General features: G+C 39.4%; 1 protein-coding gene across 5 annotated transcripts in view; it reads left to right on the forward strand.

Moving 5' to 3' along the window:
• Positions 1–1,642: 1,642 nt before the first annotated feature.
• The window catches only part of znf407 (zinc finger protein 407), a 589,445-nt gene continuing 571,197 nt past the window's right edge, over positions 1,643–19,890 (forward strand). For 3 of the 5 annotated variants that reach the window (XR_011352118.1, XM_069920758.1, XM_069920760.1), the window contains exons 1-2: positions 1,643–1,749; positions 6,432–6,519. The gene's annotated coding sequence lies outside the window, so the exon portion shown is untranslated. The remainder of the gene's footprint in view (positions 1,750–6,431; positions 6,520–19,890) is intronic. The other 2 variants (XM_069920762.1, XM_069920759.1) reach the window with 1 other exon arrangement.

The following is a 19,890-nucleotide window of genomic DNA, read 5'->3' on the forward strand; positions in this document are numbered from 1 at the left end:
TGCAAAGAGTAGTTCACGGACAAGTTTCTCTTGTGTCTTGGTGTGAGCTTGCAGGCGTCTCAGATTGAAGAGACTGCCATCTGTGCGGTACCGGATGTAAACAGCGTCTTCATTGTTGAGGTCTTTCATGGCTTGGTTCAGCATCATGCTGAAGAACTATTTTAATGGACATATAAACCCACCTATTTCAAAATCAGAATTTATTGCCTTGAACAACAAAATTTATTGTTTTGTGGTAGAGTTACAGGTTAGGGTTAGGGTAATAAGCTATAAAATTACATTTAAAAATAAAATAAATTAGTGCAAAAGAAGAGAACGTGAGGTAGTGGCTGTGGTTTATTACCCATTCAGAAATCTCATGGCGGAGGGGAAGAGGCTGTCCTTGTGCTGCTGGGTGGTCGTCTTCAGGTTCCTGTACCTCCTTCCCAATGGTAGCAGAGTGAATAGGGCATAGCCTGGGTAGAGAGGATCCTTGAGGATAGAAGCTGCTTTCTTAAGACACTGCTGTATGTAGATGTCCTCAATGGAGTGGAGACTGATGCCCATGATGACGCTGGCTGAGTTCACAACTCTAGTTTTTTCCTGACTTGTGCATTGGCACCTCCATTCCAGTCAGTGATGCAACCAGCCAGAATGCTCTCCATGGTACATGTAGAAATTTGTAAGAGCCTTTGGTGACATAATAAATCTCAAACTCCTCATGAAGTTGTGTTGACTTGGAGACACCAGGATAGATCTTCAAAGATATTAACACCCAAGAATTTGAAGTTCTTGACCCTCTACTGTTGTCCTCTCGATGAGGACTGGTTCAAATTTTCCTGATTTCCCCCTTTGAAGTCCACAATTACCTCCTTGGTTTTCCTAACATTGAGTGCAAGGTTGCTGTTGTGACACCACTCAACTTGCTGATCTACCTCCCTCCTGTATGCTTCTTCCTTGCCGTCTGTGATTCTGCTGACGACTATGGTGTCATTGCAAATTTGTAGATGGCGTTTGCATTGTGCCTAGCCACACAATCATGGGTATGGAGCAAGTACAACTGTACACCTGTGTGCATTGTAAGTGAGTAGGAGACGTTGTTGTACTGTCCGTGTACCAGAAGATTCAGGTTTAGAAGCCTGGATTTTGGAACTTGTTGACCACTGAGGTTATGATGGTGTTGAAAACTGAGCAGTAGCCTAGGTTGTCAGAGCTGTGGAGCAAGTGCGATGATAGAGGAGCTGCAGTGGGTCCATATCTTTATTTAGGTAAGAGTTAATTCTGGCCATGACCAACTTTTTAAAGCTTTTCATCACAGTAGATGTGTTTCATGGCGATAGTTTTTAACTAGGTAATCAGTCACCATGTCTTGAATATGAAAATAGTAAATTGTTTTTCAAATCGTGATGTTAATTGAGTTTGACATCTTATTGCCCAAAAACATCAAAATTATGTTTCCTTATCTGGATTTTGTGAAGACTCTTGTTCTGAAAACTACTCTGTTTAGTTACATTAATCTCGAACCAACTAAATTGGCAGAATTGCAGACACAATCCAAATGACCGGCGATCAATGGCTTTGCAACTCTTGACACAGAACCGAAATATCAGGAGCACGTGCTCTAGATCACGTGGGGCCCAGGTATCACGTGTCCTTCCCCGCTTGTCTTTGCGCATGATCAACCTCGTTGTCGGTGACATCGACTTTCTGCTACGGCAGGCCACTTGTGACTAAGTGCACGGTGAGCGGACGCGACTTCTTCGCACACAGGTACGTGCAAATAACGAAACGAGTTAATTTCTGTTTGCATTCGCAAACTTCAGAGCCAGTGGACGAGCGTTGTAGCTTCCGCGTTATCACTTTCCGGGAGCTACTGAGAGCAGGCAGCTCATATCGCTCGTCCAAGGCTTTTTGGGCCTCTGCGCTGCCGTCAATTCAACCGCCAGTCAGCGGCCGTTACTGGGAGGCGGTGAAGAGGTGGGGCGATGCTTCGGGGTGCTGCATTCCGGTTGGACGCTTATGGTGTCACTCAAGGCATCGTCATTTGTGTCCTGCCTCCGGCAGGGCAGAAGCAGGAAGAGAACCAGGAAGTGAGCAGACACGAGATGCTGCAGATGCTGGAATCTGGACCTGATTTCTTTCTTTCTTTTAGTTTCTCTCTCTCCATTTGTCCGGTACATGTCAGTACATTACATGTTCGTCATCCCTCATGCCATGGTTGACCAGTCCCCAACTGCCCTTGTCCAACCCCTTCCACTCTGCCCTCATGCTGGCTATCAGTCGGTCACGGTAAAAGGTTGCAGTCTGGAACATTGACCATTCTTTTTGTCCTGCTGATGCTGCTTGACCTGTTGAGTTCCGTCACGTTTTTTCCCTCCCTGGAGTGTTGCGCGATGCTACTCACTATTATTTGCTCCTCCTTAAATGTTCACTTTTCTCTTTTACATACATTCCACTCTCCCAGTGATCTCTTCTTTCCCCCTCCCCCAACCACCAGTCTGTCCACTTCTCCCACATTCCGTTCAATGGCCTATTTCTTCTTGGTTTTTTACCCCTTTAAGCTTTCCCACTTTAGAAAATAATGTGCCCTGAAAAAGGGCTCCATGAATGCTGCCTGATCTCTGGGTCCTTCCAGCTTTATTAATTGTTCACTGAAAACCTATTCACGGTGTATTCTGGAGATATCTAAGGCTCCACCACATCCTTACTTCCTTTGGCTTTCTTCCTCCTTTGTCTTTCTCTGAATTCAACTGCTCCAGCACCGTCCCGTCATACTTTGTAAATGCACAATCCCTGCCATGTTTCTTCAGTACCAGAGTGGAACCAGATCCCCTTGATGTGATGAAAGGCTCTGTTGGAAGGCGAGTCCTCCTTTCATTAAGAGCAACTTGCAGGCCTGAAATGAGTGTTATTGAACACAGTTTCAGATGAAGTATTAATTGAAATGGAGTAGGTTATCAGGGTCGTCGTAATGATTGAGAAGCTGAAGGGCCTCTGCATGTCAGGCAGCACCTATGCAGAGAAATGATCAATGTTGGAACTTCCCCCCCCCCCCCCAATTTTTGTTCATTCCCCCAAAAAACTTTGTTCCACTGTTTCAATCTCTTCTTCACCTACTCCTGTCCTTGCCTTTCTCTCAAACCTCTCCCCACCCCTCACTGTATCTCTCTTTATCTGTCTCTCCATCTCTCCTAGCTTCTGTCTAATATCCTATCACCTCTTTGCCCCTCAGCAGTGTCTTCTCTCTCTTTTCCCCACCCCTTAATATAATCAATATCATCCCTTTTGAGTTTGGATCTGATGAAGGCCCAAACCATGGACTGACCTGCTGAATCCCTCCAGCTTCTTATTGTTTCCTCAAGATTGCAGCATCTGCAGCTTTTGTGTTGTTCACTGTTGTCATCCTTTAGATTCATTGGGCACCCATAGGTACTGTGGGTAACACCCTGTGTTTCCATGGACAGAGAACATTGATTTCTTCAGCACAGTTCAGCCCACAGTGTTGTGCTAACCTAATAACTTGTAACAACTGCTCAGAATTTCTCCACTTCATAACCCTCCAGTTTTCTTCATGGCATTTACCTCTGAAATAGTCTCTTAAAAGATCTATTATCCTTACTTCCATCACCACTGCTGGCATCTCATTCCAGGCACCCACCACTTTGTGTGCAGAACATACTTGCATCCTCTGTATATTTACTCTCAAGCCCCCTCATGTTAGCCATTTCAGCTTTTTTTTTGGGGTGGGAGCATTGGTGTGGGGAAGCCTCTGGCTAGCTACACAATTCATGCTTCTCATCAACTTGTACACATCTGTCAGGTCACCCCTCATCTTCCAAGGAGAAAAGACCAAATTCACTACACCTATCCTCGTAATACATGGTATCCAATCCAGTCAACATCCTTGTTAATCTCCTCTGCACCCTCTCTATAGCATTCACATCTTTCCTGCAATGAGGTGACCAGAAATGGTCTTGTATATTATCTCATGGCTCTTGAAATTGATCCATAGTTAATGAAGACCAACATACCATACTTTTTCTTAACAATATTATCAACCCATTCAGTTGAAGATTTGAGTGTCCTATAGACATGGATCCCAAGGTGTCTGTTTTAACTTGGAAGGCTTGCTTCTCTTTTATTCTTTCTGGAAAAAAAATACTTTTAGCATCCTTTTTTATTTTGCTGGCTAGCTTACCAGCATATTTAGTTGTCTTGTTGGTTTTTTAAAAGCTATCCATTTCTGCAGTTCCCCACTAATACTTGCAAGACTGCCATCTTATTCACTTTTATGCTGTCTTTGTCTTCCCTTGTCAGCCATGTTTGCCTGACCCTCCCCTTCAAATGCTGCTTCTATTTTGGGATGAATCTGTCCTACGTTTTCTGAATTATTCACAGGCACTCCTACCATTATAGTTCCACCATCTTCCCAGTTCTTCTCTCATGCCACAATAGTTACCTTTGTTCAATTGTAACACTGACACATCTGACTTTAACTTCTCCCTGTCAAACTGCAGAATTCTATTGTATTATGATCACGACCTCATCAGGGTTTCTTATGCTCCCTAATCAAGTTCAATTCATTGCTTAGCACCAAATCCAGTATTGCCTCTTCCCTCAGGCTCGACCATGAGCTGCTGGAAAAGGCATCTTGTAGCCATTTCACAAATTCCCCTTCTGGAGTGCAGCACCAAACTGATTTTCTCAGTCTCCCTGCATCTTAGTCCCCCATGCCTTTCCTACGTATGTTCTATAACTCCTGTTGTAATTTGCATCCAATGTCTGGCTGTCATTTGGAAGCCTTTATGTAATTCTAATTAGGGACCTTTTAGCCCAGCAGTTTCTCAACTTAACCCACAAGGATTCTTTTCTGATCCTTTGTCCTTGTTAAGGATTTACTAACAGATGCACCTCGCCCCTTTTGCCCACTTCCTGCCTTTTCGGTAGGATATATATGCTTGGATGTTAAACTCCCAACAGTAATCCTTCTTCAACCACATCTCCGTTATGCCCACAAATGTCATACATGCCAATTTTTAGTTGTGCTTTAAAATCATCTACTTTGTTTTAAACACTGTGTGCATTCAAGTACAATACCTTCAGTCTCATGTTCAGCCCCCTTTTCACATTTGTCTGTGTTGCCCCAGTTTAAATTTTTATCCTTTTCTTAACTTTCTGTCCTTTATTTTAAAATTTTCTGCAGTCTTCAGTCACCTGTCCTTGTGCTCTCCTTCCCTTTAGCTTTATCCACACTTTTTCAATTGTTTGCACCCATCCTGACTGGTTAGTTTAAAGTCTTAGCTCCAATATCCAGAGCAAAATATCCTCTGCTGGAGGAACACTGGTTGAGCAGCACCAGGGTTGCGGGGGGTTGGGGGGGGGGAAAGAATTGTTAATGTTTCAGGCTTGATGAAGGATTCTGACCTGAAATGTTCACCATTCTTTTTATTCTTTTTCTCCCACTGATGCTGCTCAACTTTGCTGAGTTCCTTCAACAGATTGTGCTTTGCTCCAGATTCTAGCATTTGCAGTCTCTTGCCTACATTTTTAAAAACCATCATAGTCTGTGAAAGAGCTCAATTAACTTATCCTCATGTATCGTAAATCAGTGCAGCACAGGAGCAGGCCCTTTGGCCCTCAAGGGCTATTCCCTGGCAGTGTGGTGTAGGCGTTTGATAACATGGAGACCAGAGCTATAAACAGTATTCCAATGTGGTCTAAGGTTCAATACAGTTTCAGTATAACACCCCTTTCCAATTCTATCTCTCAAGCCACAAACCCCAGTGCTTTTTTGCTTTAAGGCTTTGAAGGACATGGTGCATATGTATTCTGAGATGCCTTTTGCTCTGTACTTTTGTTCCTATAAAATGTGCAATCTTGCATTTATCTGTGATGAACCTCATTTGTTGGTTTTTGCTCATTCTTCCAATTTATTCATGTTCTATAATTTGTTTGTGTTTTCCTTAGCATTACTTACTCATCTCCTACATTTTGTTATAATTTGCTGGACTTGGGTATTATTCTTCATTTCGGAATCAAAGTCATTAATGTAAATTGTGAGCAGCAGTGTTCCAGCATTGACTCTTGTGGAACACTACCACCAACCTCCATTATGAAGTGCTACCCTTTACATTTTCTATCTACTGTTAAAGTAGCTGGTTGTATTAATCAAAGTTGGGTGGTTACACTGGACCTGTGCACATACTGAATCTGAGGTGGAACAGTAGGAATAAATGGCATTAACAGCAATTTCATTGTGCTTAAATATAAAATTTAAATGCATGCAGCAAAAAATTTAAGACTTTTGGATTACTTTGGAAAAGGTATTCTCAATTTTTTTTTGTTTCTCTTTTCTTGTTTGGCTTCCTCTTAAATGTACTTATCTACTTCTAACAAGTTACTTATTGTAGCACTTAATTTATTAACACCATCCTATTATTTATAACTCTTAGTTTAGATCTTGCCACAAATGGAAACATTTACGGATACCTGGGAAAATTCCTTCATAATCTTGGAACACCTCCAACCTTCATTAACAAGGTTAGTCTGAGTGAACCCCTGAGGCAGTAGGCAGTATTTTGATTCAACCTCTAATCAGTACCTCAGTGCTGAAGTACTGCAGTTGGAATCTCAATCCAGATTTAATGCTCTCTGTTTGGCGCAACCTTTTATCAGGGATTCAAGACAACTGGCTCCAGAGCCACATTAAGTTCCCATTTAACAAATGAAAATGTCAATTTTATCTTGAGATAGTTGTTCCTTCCAGAGAGTTGATACACACTCTAATTGACGACTCAGCTGTACATTGTGCACAAACATTGAATGAGATTCTCTCTACTTGTATACATTTACAGTCTTGAAAGATTTCTCACCTTTTGTTATGACTTGTCTACAGATGTTGTGAAATGTTATTGAGAGTAGTTACTTGTAATACATAAAAGTGGTGGAGAACTTTAGTGTATTGCCGTACATCCCCTCATCTTCACATTTTCTTGTTTACCTCTGAGAGAAGTTCCTTCGTGGGATAACTATTTTAGGGCCATCTCTAGACTAGAAAAGTGCAAGAAAATCCCCATTTACAGATTGTTGTGGCCTCCTCCAGATTCGTGGCTTTATTTCTGTGATGTCTTGTATATTCTTTCTGCTTGAAGCAGTTGGAGATTTTTTAAGCCCAGTGAGCCAGTTCCATTATTCGTTTAGCTCAATACTGATGAATATACTGTACCTGTTTAATTCTGTACTCCTTGTTGATGACACTATCCAATCTCTCGTATTTTTCAATTTCAAAACATGTCATTTTCTAAGAAACGTAAGCTTCTATCATCACTCCAATAAACCAAACTTTGTATTTGCAGCTTTATGTAGCCTTTAATTAATTGATAACTATTTTGCATAACTTCACATCAAGATTTTCATAATGATATATAAACAAAGCATTTAAAGACATAACGATATACAAAATGATTAAAACTAATAAGATGATAAAACGATGATAAGACAACGAATTCAAAGAAAAGTATTTAGAGAGCTTACGCCTCCTCCATGGTTCTTCAAAGAATGAAAGCAAGCTCGGAGTTTGCAAGGATATTATAACATATGATGTCATAGTAACTATGATAACTCTACATACAACAATCTTCCTTAAAGGGATAGCCATAAAATTAACAAAAATCAAAAATATAAGCTTCTAACCTTTACACTCCTCACTTTTCTTGTCTAACAAAAAATAACCTTGTCTTTGAAATTCTTAATTGACCACACTCCAGAATCAACACCTTTTAAGGGAGTTTTTGGCATTGCAAAAAACTTGCCTCTTTTTTTCCACATCTTCAGGAACTTTCTAATCAAGTTTGAGTTCTACCTATTGTTATCTGACTGTACATACGTACAACCAAACAAAACAGCATTTCTCCTTACCATGGTACATTTACAATGCATATATCACGTACATCACAGAAAGCAAAATATTGCCACAAATAAGTTAATAAAATATAATTCAAAGAAACTCATTGGTCATGAATTTCATTGCTGTGGGGGGGGGGGGGGGTGCGGGGAGGGAGCTGTTACCCATTCTGGTAGTCCTCTAGGACCTGCCTGATGGATGTTGGTCAAATAGATTGTAGGAAGGTAGGAACCTTTAACAATGTTTTGAGGCCTCTGTGCGCCATTTGGTAGATATCTTGCCCATGTTGAGACTGAGGTTGTTGGTTGCCCACCATTTGATGAATCTCCCAACTTTCTCTCTATGCTGACTCATCTTTGTTGTCAATGAGATAAACCTCTGTTAGTATCATCAGAAAACTTGTTTCAGTTTTTCGAGAATGAATCCTTCTCTATTCTTCTGTCTCTAAACCTCCTTCGAATTGGTGTTCAACGTGCATAGGTTGGCATACCTGACTTCCTCCTTGCTCTTGTTTATTTTTGTTCATCTGGTAACTTGTATGTTGAATGAGCTGTTACTGTTTTTTGCCTGCTGCTGGAAATGAACAGACCGCTATTGTCTAGTAAACTATTGTATGATGGTAGGCTTTATAATCTTTGTGTTCTGATTGGTTACCAAAAATGTAGCTGTTGACTAGTTCTAACTGCTTGTCTGAGAGGGAATCCTTCACATCCCATAGCCCAGATTCACAAGCTTCGACTTCTATTTCTGGAATCTATTTTATGCTTTCTCTCTTTGAATTAGTTGGAATAATGAAGTCCATTTGGGTACTGGAGAATCCTCATTGCTCAGCTGCTGTTTGCAAGAGGACAGACAGTAGGAGACTGGATATGGGCTGGCACCTTTGGGAATTTGTCTGACTTGAGTCATCAACCCATTATTTAGTCCAGAATGAAACTGGGGCTGATTCAAAGTCAAGGTCAAGTTTCAAGTTTATGTTTATTGTCACATGCACAAGTACAGCAAAATCCCCATTATCCGGAATTCAAGCAACCAGCATAAATATCGCAGAAAATAAATACAGTGAAACCTCGTTAGAACACGATTCGTTAATCCGCGGAATCGCTTATAATGCAGGTGTATGTGGAGCCCAAGCATTGATTTTAGGATGCGTCCACAAACTCAAAAATGGATTCTTATGTCTCATTTACAAGATGTACATGTTAATATGTGGAGTTTAAAGGTCTTATTAAAGAGTTTGAGTCAGAGTATTCTAGTATTCTGTTTTCCTGCTTCTGGAATCATGACCTATATGCATCTGTTCCATGACTTGGCTGTAACGTGGAATGAAATCTTGAACCCCCAACTGCTGCGTTCTAACGAGGTTTTATTGTAGGTAAAAAATACGGACATTTAAAATGGGCTCCCCCCAGTGGTCAGTTTGCCAATCATGCAACATGCAGCAGATTCACTTTCTGGCATCTACCGATTGCCATAGGTGCCAGATACTGGGGGTATTGCTTGCTGGAGCTTCTGAGGTCCATAAACCACAATACACACAAGAGGGAAAAAAACCTACTATGAGTCAGTAGTGCACGCAGATTTTTGGTGAGCTTGAAGCAATGTAATGGTGAAGGAATGCAGGGGGTTCAATAGCATAATTGTTTGAACCTAGAGGTGCTAAGCTCAGGCTTCAGTACCTTCTGTCTTAAGGTAGTGAGAAGAGAGCATAGCCAGGGTGAAGGAGGTCTTTTATCAAGTTTGCAGCCTTCTTGAGGCACTCAATCACGTAGATGTCTAAGCTGCGAGGTCGGTGCCTTTGATAGACTTGGCTGTGTCAGTCACTTTCTGCATTTCCAAATGAGTTTCCAAACTTAATGCTTAAAAATGCTTCTCCAAATTCTATGGTCGATGATGGCTTGCAATAAATCTGTTCCAAAAGATTATGTGGGCTGTGTGGAATGTGGATCCTTCCTTTCAAGGCTATAAGCTACTTGTTCAGGTGAACAGCAAAGGGATATTGTCAAATTGACTAAGTTCGTCAAGTTTTGTGTAAGACAGTAAATAATAAATATCTCCAATTTTAAATAACCTTCTAAATGTTTTACGGAGAGTGAAATAATGAGTGGGTATATACTTCGATAAGGGTAGAAGTTGGAATAATTACTCTTGAGATACCTTGACTCCTCGTGAACTAAGTATTTCACAGCGTGAGAGGTTCTTCATCGATAATTTTAGTTTAGTATGTCGTTAAAGATTTTTTACTGTTGCTTCAATATGCCATGATATTTGGAGTAATAGTTCACATTGTGATTATGCCCCCAAAGAAAGAGGTGTTCTGTCAAATCAGTAATTCCATGTTAATATTGTAACATCACACCTGTAGAAAGAGGAAGTTTAACTGACAGTAATTTTTGCATTTGTGTTTTTAATTCCGCATGTGTGAATATCAGTCAAATTCCAAGAAACGATTACAAGTGATTGTTGTTGAGCTATTACCAGAGAGAAGAGGTGAGCTGTGCAAAGAGGAGCAGACAGCAGCCTCCATCCAATCCAACAGGAGATGATGTGAGAGACGGGAGGGTCTGGGTGATCTATTGTACACTGAGTATATGCTTTGATTTTCCCCAGCCAATGCCCATACTCTTTGGACTGCCGCTGATGGAGTTCTGAACCCCACATCTTAGCACTGAGCAGCCACATTATTTGCCCTAGTCTGCACTGTACCAGCTTTACTCATGGATCTGTGGAGTGAGTTATTTTGTGTGATTGTGCCAGTGGAAGCAGGGATTTATCATGGTGGTAGCAGGAAGTTACACATTTAAGCCAGATTCCCAACACATTATATAGTCTAGTACAGGAAGTTACACATTTAAGCCAGATTCCCAACACATTATACAGTCCAGTACAGGTGTCTGTGCACAGTAGAAATCCAAAATTCTAGATGCTGGAAATCCAGACCACTCAAGAATCCAGACTTTTTGAAAACTCTCAAACTTTTAAAATTTAAAGGGATTTTGTGTGTGCTTTTATGTATAAGCACCACAGTTGCACAGTGGCAACAAGCGGCCACTTTATTTTTCTTTAGAACTGCTCATTTTGATAAATGAAGCATGCTGTATTTGCTAATGAATAAACTCTCAAAATTTACTTGTTCATTATTTCTTTATACCTTATGAAATTTGAATCTTAGAAGTACTGCCAGGGATTCTGGAAAATCCAGACCGACTCGGTCCCTGAGCAAACTGGATTTTTGGACTTCTACTGTATATTCCAACAGCAACTGTAATAAATTTGTACTCTGAAAGTTAACAATTGGGTATTGTACTGAAACCTTGCAAAACAAAAGGTCAATGTCAACATTTTTATTCCCAATTGCTACCATACCTGCAAGTAAATTTTGTTTGCATTTCTTAAATGTTCTGGGATTGACAAGAGGTGAATTCTTGTTTAATTTTTTAAGCACCATTATAAAGCTATCCAAGGTGTAGCAACTACTGTCAATTTTAAGAGTGCATAATCTTCAGCACCCATTTCCTGACAAGTACTTCCCTAAAACATGCAGTAGAAAGAAATTAACTTGCATCATCGTTTGAAGTAGCTGAAGTTCCTAACCTTTGAAATCTTTTAACCAATTTCTTATCATTTGTGAAAAATATTGCAATCATTTCCAATTTTATCAACAAAAATGTGGATTTGCAAATCTGTCCTTTGCATACAGTAAAAAAAACCCAATGGAAAAACAAGTGAAACTGCAGATGTTGGAGGCTGAGTCCGTCCGGGGCAGGATTGCTGGAAGAACTTTGCAACTGTCAAAAGAGAAATCAATTGAGGTTTTACTGTTGTAAAAACAAATTCTGAAGGAACTCAGCAGGTCTTGTCGTGTCCATAGGAGGTAAAGATAAAAAGAGTAAAGGTCTTGAGCCCTTCGTCATGTTTTACTGTTTCTGGTTTAATATTTAATGCTAAACATTTCTCTCTCCACAAATGCTGGCTGATTGGCTGAGTTCTTCCAGCTTTTTCTGTTTTTGCAACTTTCTTTTAGGAGATGCATAAAACAAACCACTATCTGGTGGAGGCTTCATGGTCAAGAACTCCATTGCCTCCAAACTCGAAAACCTCCCGACAGGCCACTCGGACCGGATCATGTCCATGCGACTCCCCCTTCAAAACAAGCGTCGCATCACCCTCATCAGTGTCTATGCTCCAACCCTCCAGGCGGAACCAGCAGAAAAGGACAAGTTCTACACTGACCTGCGCAACCTCATTCAACGCACCCCTACAGCCGACAAGATTGTCATCCTTGGCGACTTCAACGCTCGCGTCGGGAAAGACTCAGAAACCTGGGCAGGAATCCTGGGCAAGCATGGTGTCGGCAAGTGCAACGACAATGGGCGCCTCCTGTTGGAGCTCTGCGCAGAATAGCGGCTTGTCATTACAAACACCCTTTTTCAGCAGAGGGACAGCCTGAAGACTACCTGGATGCATCCCTGATCCAAACACTGGCACCTCCTGGACTACGACCTGGTGCGAGAAAGAGACAAACAAGATGTGCTCCCCACCAGGCTCACCTTACAAAGCCGTCCTGTCCAGAGAAGAAACAAGCCTTCCGTCGCGCATGCAGCCATCTTCAGCGCAAACTCTGGGAGATCCAAAATGAGTGGTGGACTAGCCTCGCCAAGCGAACCCAGCTCAGCGCGGACATTGGCGACTTCAGGGGTTTCTACGAGGCTCTAAAGGCTGTGTACGGCCTCTCACCCCAAGTCCAAAGCCCGCTGCGCAGCTCAGACGGCAAAGTCCTCCTCAGCGACAAGATCTCCATCCTCAAGCGATGGTCAGAACACTTCCAATCTCTTTTCAGTGCCAACCGCTCAGTCCAAGATTTCGCCCTGCTCCAGCTCCCTCAACAGTCCCTAAGGCTAGAGCTGGATGAGGTCCTCACCCAGGATGAGACATATAAGGCAATTGAACAACTGAAAAGTGGCAAAGCAGCAGGTATGGATGGAATCCCCCCCAGAGGTCCGGAAGGCTGGTGGCAAAACTGCATGTCAAACTGTATGAGTTTTTCAAGCTTTGTTGGGACCAAGTAAAACTGCCTCAGGACCTTCGTGATGCCACCATCATCACCCTGTACAAAAACAAAGGCGAGAAATCAGACTGCTCAAACTACAGGGGAATCACGCTGCTCTCCATTGCAGGCAAAATCTTCGCTAGGATTCTCCTAAATAGAATAATACCTAGTGTCGCCGAGAATATTCTCCCAGAATCACAGTGCGGCTTTCGTGCAAACAGAGGAACTACTGACATGGTCTTTGCCCTCAGACAGCTCCAAGAAAAGAGCAAAGAACAAAACAAAGGACTCTACATCACCTTTGTTGACCTCACCAAAGCCTTCGACACCGTGAGCAGGAAAGGGCTTTGGCAAATACTGGAGCGCATCGGATGCCCCCCAAAGTTCCTCAACATGGTTATCCAACTGCACGAAAACCAACAAGGTCGGGTCAGATACAGCAATGAGCTTCTGAACCCTTCTCCATTAACAATGGCGTGAAGCAAGGCTGTGTTCTCGCACCAACCCTCTTTTCAATCTTCTTCAGCATGATGCTGAACCAAGCCATGAAAGACCTCAACAATGAAGACGCTGTTTACATCCGGTACCGCACGGATGGCAGTCTCTTCAATCTGAGGCGCCTGCAAGCTCACACCAAGACACAAGAGAAACTTGTCCGTGAACTATTCTTTGCAGACGATGCCGCTTTAGTTGCCCATTCAGAGCCAGCTCTTCAGCGCTTGACGTCCTGTTTTGCGGAAACTGCCAAAATGTTTGGCCTGGAAGTCAGCCTGAAGAAAACGGAGGTCCTCCATCAGCCAGCTCCCCACTATGACTACCAGCCCCTCCACATCTCCATCGGGCACACAAAACTCAAAACGGTCAACCAGTTTACCTATCTCGGCTGCACCATTTCATCAGATGCAAGGATCGACAACGAGATGCACAACAGACTCGCCAAGGCAAATAGCGCCTTTGGAAGACTACACAAAAGAGTCTGGAAAAACAACCAACTGAAAAACCTCACAAAGATAAGCGTAAACAGAGCCATTGTCATAACCACACTCCTGTTCGGCTCCGAATCATGGGTCCTCTACCGGCATCACCTACGGCTCCTAGAACGCTTCCACCAGCGTTGTCTCCGCTCCATCCTCAACATTCATTGGAGCGCCTTCATTCCTAAAATCGAAATACTCGAGATGGCAGAGGCCGACAGCATCGAGTCCACGCTGCTGAAGATCCAGCTGCGCTGGGTGGGTCACGTCTCCAGAATGGAGGACCATCGCCTTCCCAAGATCGTGTTATATGGCAAGCTCTCCACTGGCCACCGTGACAGAGGTGCACCAAAGAAGAGGTACAAGGACTGCCTAAAGAAATCTCTTGGTGGGGGGGGTCATGTGATGGAGTAGTGGCCGGTAGGGGAACTCCAGCCCTCTCCAGAAAAGTTTTAAAAAAAAGATAGAGAAAAAGCAAAGGCACAAACTTAAAAACCAAAACAAAGTGAAAGTAAAAGTGTGAAGAAAATGGCAGCAAAGAAAGAAAAACCAAAAACAACGGGAAGAAAAGAAGAAGGAAAGACGTCGGAAGAAGAAGGTGAAGGCCTTACCTGTCCGAAGAGGCCCTCCGCGGAGAGAGAGGCACGCTCCCACAGGTCAGTGGAGGTCCCGGGCTCGGGACTACAAAAATGGCTCACAGAGCCGAGTAAAAGTGCGCAACCGCGCATGAAAAAAAACACACTGACGGGAGGGGGGAACAGCTGCGGAGTCGATCTCCACAACTGAGAGAGATACCTGCAGCACAGCAGCAGGTGCAGAACACAGACAATAACGACAACAAGAAAGAAGAGGGTAAAAAGAAAACAAGGAAACAACAGATGGTCAATCCAGAGGAAGAAGAAGAAGAACAGAAAGAAGTGGAAGAAGAAGAGAAAGGCAAGACAATGGATGTATCTTTTTTAAAGAATATATGGAATCAGTGAAAGAATGGCAATTACAAGAATTTGATGAGATAAAAAGAAGAATTAAGAATGCAGAAGAAAGAATGAATAAAATGGAAGTGGCCATATCAGAATTGGCAAAAAGAGTGGAAAATATGGAAAAACGAGAAACATTTGTAGATATGGAAGTAAAAGACTTAAAAGAGAAATTAGAAGAATCTAATAAAGCTAAAAAGGCACAGGAGCTGTTAGCTCAGAAGATAGATATAATAGAAAACTATAATAGAAGAAATAATATAAAGATAGTGGGCTTTAAGGAAGATGAAGAAGGCAAGAATATGAGAGAATTTATAAAAGATTGGATCCCCAGGGTCCTGGGAAGACCAGAATTACAGGAAGAAATGGAAATAGAGAGGGCACATAGAACTTTAGCCCCAAAACCACAACCGCAGCAAAAACCAAGATCTATTTTAGTAAAATTCTTAAGATATACAACAAGAGAAAATATATTGGAGAAAGCAATGAAGAAAGTAAGAGAAGACAAAAAGCCACTGGAATATAAAGGTCAAAATTTTTTTTTCTATCCAGACATAAATTTTGAACTCCTGAAGAAGAGGAAGGAGTTCAATACAGCGAAAACGATCTTATGGAAAAAAGGATATAAATTTATGTTAAGGTACCCAGCGGTACTTAAAATAATTATTCCAGGGCAACAAAACAGACTATTCTCGGATCCAGAGGAAGCAAGGAAATTTGCAGAACAACTACAAAACAAGCAGAGAGATGAAGACATGTAATAAGAGTAAAAATGACCACAATCTATATGTATGTGTGTAAAGGGGAATATGTGTGTGTGTGTATATATATATATATAGATATATGTATATATATATATATATATGGATATATATTTATATAAATAAATATTTATATATAAATAAATATGTATATGTATTTAAATAAATATATAAATAAATAAATAAATATATGTCTACATTTATATATATCTATATATATATAGATATATATAAATATATATTTATATATATAAATTTCTATATATCTAAATAAATATATATAGATATATATCTATATATCTATAGATATATATATCTATATCTATATATCTATATATATATATATCTATATCTATATATATCTATATATCTATATCTATATATATATATATATATATAGTGTGTGCATACATGAATGTATCCGTATTTAGAGGAAAATATATAGAGTATAGACAAGAATTAATAAGGGAGGGAAATGGAATAGAGGGAATAAGGAGGGAATTAAAAGAGTGACCTTTGTTACATATGAAAATTGAAATCTTTTCTGGGGGGGGCTGGGTGGGGAGGAGTTACGGTCACTGCAAAATCAGCTGACGTTTGCGAGTGAATTCACAAATCCAAATGGAGAGGGGAGATGTGGTTGTCCGACAAGGGATAAAGGACAACTCAGGAGGGGGAGGGGAGAATGGGGTTAAAGAAGTTTTAAATAGGAGAATAGGGAAAATGTTTGATGTTTTAGAAATGTTGTCTTATAAAGTGTTCAAAACAAGAAAGCAGAAATGGATAAGAAGGAAAGGTAATGATGGAGAAACGGAAAGGGAAGATAAACAAAGTATAAAATGGCTACGTTGAACTATATGACTTTAAATATTAATGGAATACATAACCAAATTAAAAGGAAGAAACTGCTAAATTTACTAAAAAAGAAAAAATTGATATAGCATTTGTGCAAGAAACACATTTAACTGAATTGGAGCACAAGAAATTAAAGAGAGATTGGGTAGGACACGTAACAGCAGCGTCGTATAATTCAAAAGCAAGAGGAGTAGCTATATTAATTAGTAAAAATGTGCCAATTAAAATAGAAGAGGAAATAATAGATCCAGCAGGGAGATATGTAATGATAAAATGTCAGATATATTCGGAGTTTTGGAATCTACTCAATGTATATTCACCTAACGAAGAAGATCAAAAGTTTATGCAAGATATTTTTTTGAAGATAGCAGATACGCAAGGGAACATATTAATAGGAGGGGATTTCAACCTGAATTTGGATTCAAATATGGACAAAACTGTGAAAAAAATTAACAGAAAGAACAAAGTAACCAAATTTATAATTAAATCGATGGAAGAAATGCAACTTTTGGATATATGGAGGAAACAACACCCAAAGGAATATTCATATTACTCGGCTAGACATAAAACATACTCAAGAATAGACCTATTTTTGTTATCAGCTCGTATGCAAGATAGAGTAAGAAAAACAGAATATAAAGCTAGAATATTATTGGACCATTCACCCTTAATATTGACAATAAAGTTAGAGGACATCCCTCCAAGAATGTATAGATGGAGATTAAACTCCATGTTACTCAAAAGGCAGGATTTTAGAGAATTAATTGAAAGACAAATTAAAATGTATTTTGAAATAAACACGGAATCAGTGAAAGATAAGTTTATACTATGGGATGCAATGAAAGCATTCATTAGAGGGCAAATAATAAGTTATGTAACCAAGATGAAGAAGGACTATAATCAGGAAACAGAGCAGTTGGAAAGGGAAATAGTAAATATAGAAAAAGAATTAGCAATGAAGGAAGATACAACTAAAAGAGAATTGGCAGATAAAAAAATAAAATATGAAACACTACAAACATATAAGGTGGAGAAGAATATAATGAAGACAAAACAGAAATATTATGAACTAGGGGAAAAAAGGCACAAAATTCTAGCATGGCAGCTTAAGACAGAACAAGCTAAGAAAATGGTATTGGCATCAAGGAAAAAAGACAAACAAATCACATATAATCCAAAGGAGATCAAGGAAAACTTTAGAGAATTCTATGAACAATTATACCAAACTGAAAATGAAGGGAAAGAAGGGAAAATAGATGAATTTCTAACTAAAATTGAACTACCAAAACTACAAATAGAGGAACAAAATAAATTAACAGAACCATTTGGAATAGTAGAAATACAAGAGATAATAAAAAAATTACCAAATAATAAAACACCAGGAGAGGATGGATTTCCAATAGAATTCTATAAAACATTTAAAGATTTATTAATTCCTCCCCACCTGGAAGTAATCAACCAGATTGATAAAACACAAAGCTTACCAGATTCATGTAAAACAGCAATAATTACAGTAATACTAAAGCAAGGGAAAGATCCACTCGCACCAGCGTCATATAGACCAATATCTTTACTTAACACAGATTATAAGATAATAGCTAAACTATTAGCAAACAGATTAGCAGAGTATGTACCGAAAATGGTAAATCTAGACCAAACTGGATTTATGAAAAAAAGACGCACAACAGACAATATTTGTAAATTTATTAATTTAATTCATGCAGTAGAAGGGAGTAAAGTGCCAACAGTAGCAGTTGCTTTAGATGCAGAGAAGGCCTTTGACAGAGTAGAATGGAATTATTTATTCAAAGTATTGCAAAAATTCAGTTGACCAGAGAAGTATATTAATTGGATTAAAGCATTATATAAGGGACCATTGGCAAAAGTGACAGTAAATGGATATATATCAAAGCAATTTAACTTAAGCAGGTCAACACGGCAGGGATACCCACTATCACCTTTATTGTTTGCATTAGCTATAGAATCACTAGCAGAATTGATAAGAACAGAAAATAATATAAAAGGGATAAAAATAAAAGACAGGGAATATAAAATCAGTTTATTTGCGGATGATGTTATAGTATACTTAACAGAACCAGAACTATCAATAAAAGAATTATATAAGAAATTGAAGGAATATGGAGAAGTGTCGGGTTACAAGATTAACGTAAATAAAAGTGAAGCAATGCCTATGAATAATGCGGATTTCTCAAAATTTAAGAAGGAATCACCATTCAGATGGCAAATGCAAGCAATAAGATACCTAGGTATACAAATAAATAAAAATCTCGGCCAACTATATAAACTCAATTATTATCCACTAATGAAAAAATTACAGGACGATTTAGAGCATTGGAAAGATTTACCACTAACACTAATTGGAAGGATAAACTGTATTAAAATGAACATTTTTCCAAGGATATTATACCTATTTCAGGCATTGCCAATACACTTGACAGAGAAATTCTTCAAGGAGTTAAAGAAAATAATAAGGAAATTTTTATGGAAAGGGGGGAAACCGAGGATAGCACTAGATAAATTAACAGAATGGTATAAACAAGGAGGCTTACAACTGCCAAACTTTAAAAATTATTATAGAGCTGCACAATTAAGATACCTATCAGATTTTTATCAAACAAGGGAAAAGCCAGATTGGACTAGATTAGAATTAGATAAAATAGGGGAAAAGATACCTGAACACATATTATATAAATGGGATGAAAAATTGGTACAACATTGAAGTTCTCCAGTATTATATCATCTACTCAATATTTGGAAGAAGGTTCATGTAGAAAGAAATAAAACAAATTATCAATTACCAAAACTAATATTGACGCAAAATAAGTTACTCCCTTTTACAATAGATAACCTTTCCTTTAGAGAATGGGAAAAAAAAGGGATCAAAAGAATAGAAAATTGTTTTTCAGGAAATAGATTATTTTCCTTTGAACAAATGAAAGATAAATACAATATAACTCAAGATACAGTGCTGGCATATTACCAATTGAGATCCTACTTGAAGGACAAATTAGGAAGCAGTCTGAGTTTACCAGAGGGAAGTAACTTTGAATATGTGATTACAGATACAATGATAATCAAAAGATTTATAACAAATATGTATATTAAACTGCAAGAAAAGGAGAATGAGGAAACAAATGGTAAAACTAAACAAAAATGGGAACAAGATTTAAATATAAAGATAAAAAAGGAAACATGGGAGAAGTTATGTTCTGGAACGATGAGAAATACAATAAATACGAGGTTACGTATTATAAAATATAACTGGATACACAGGCTATACATTACACCTCAAAAGTTAAATAAATAGGACCCAACAGTATCTGATAGATGTTTTCGATGTAAAAAAGAAATGGGAACAACAATTCATGCA

Source organism: Narcine bancroftii, chromosome 2 (assembly GCF_036971445.1).
Source record: "Narcine bancroftii isolate sNarBan1 chromosome 2, sNarBan1.hap1, whole genome shotgun sequence".
In the NCBI taxonomy this organism is placed as follows: Eukaryota; Metazoa; Chordata; class Chondrichthyes; order Torpediniformes; family Narcinidae; genus Narcine; species Narcine bancroftii.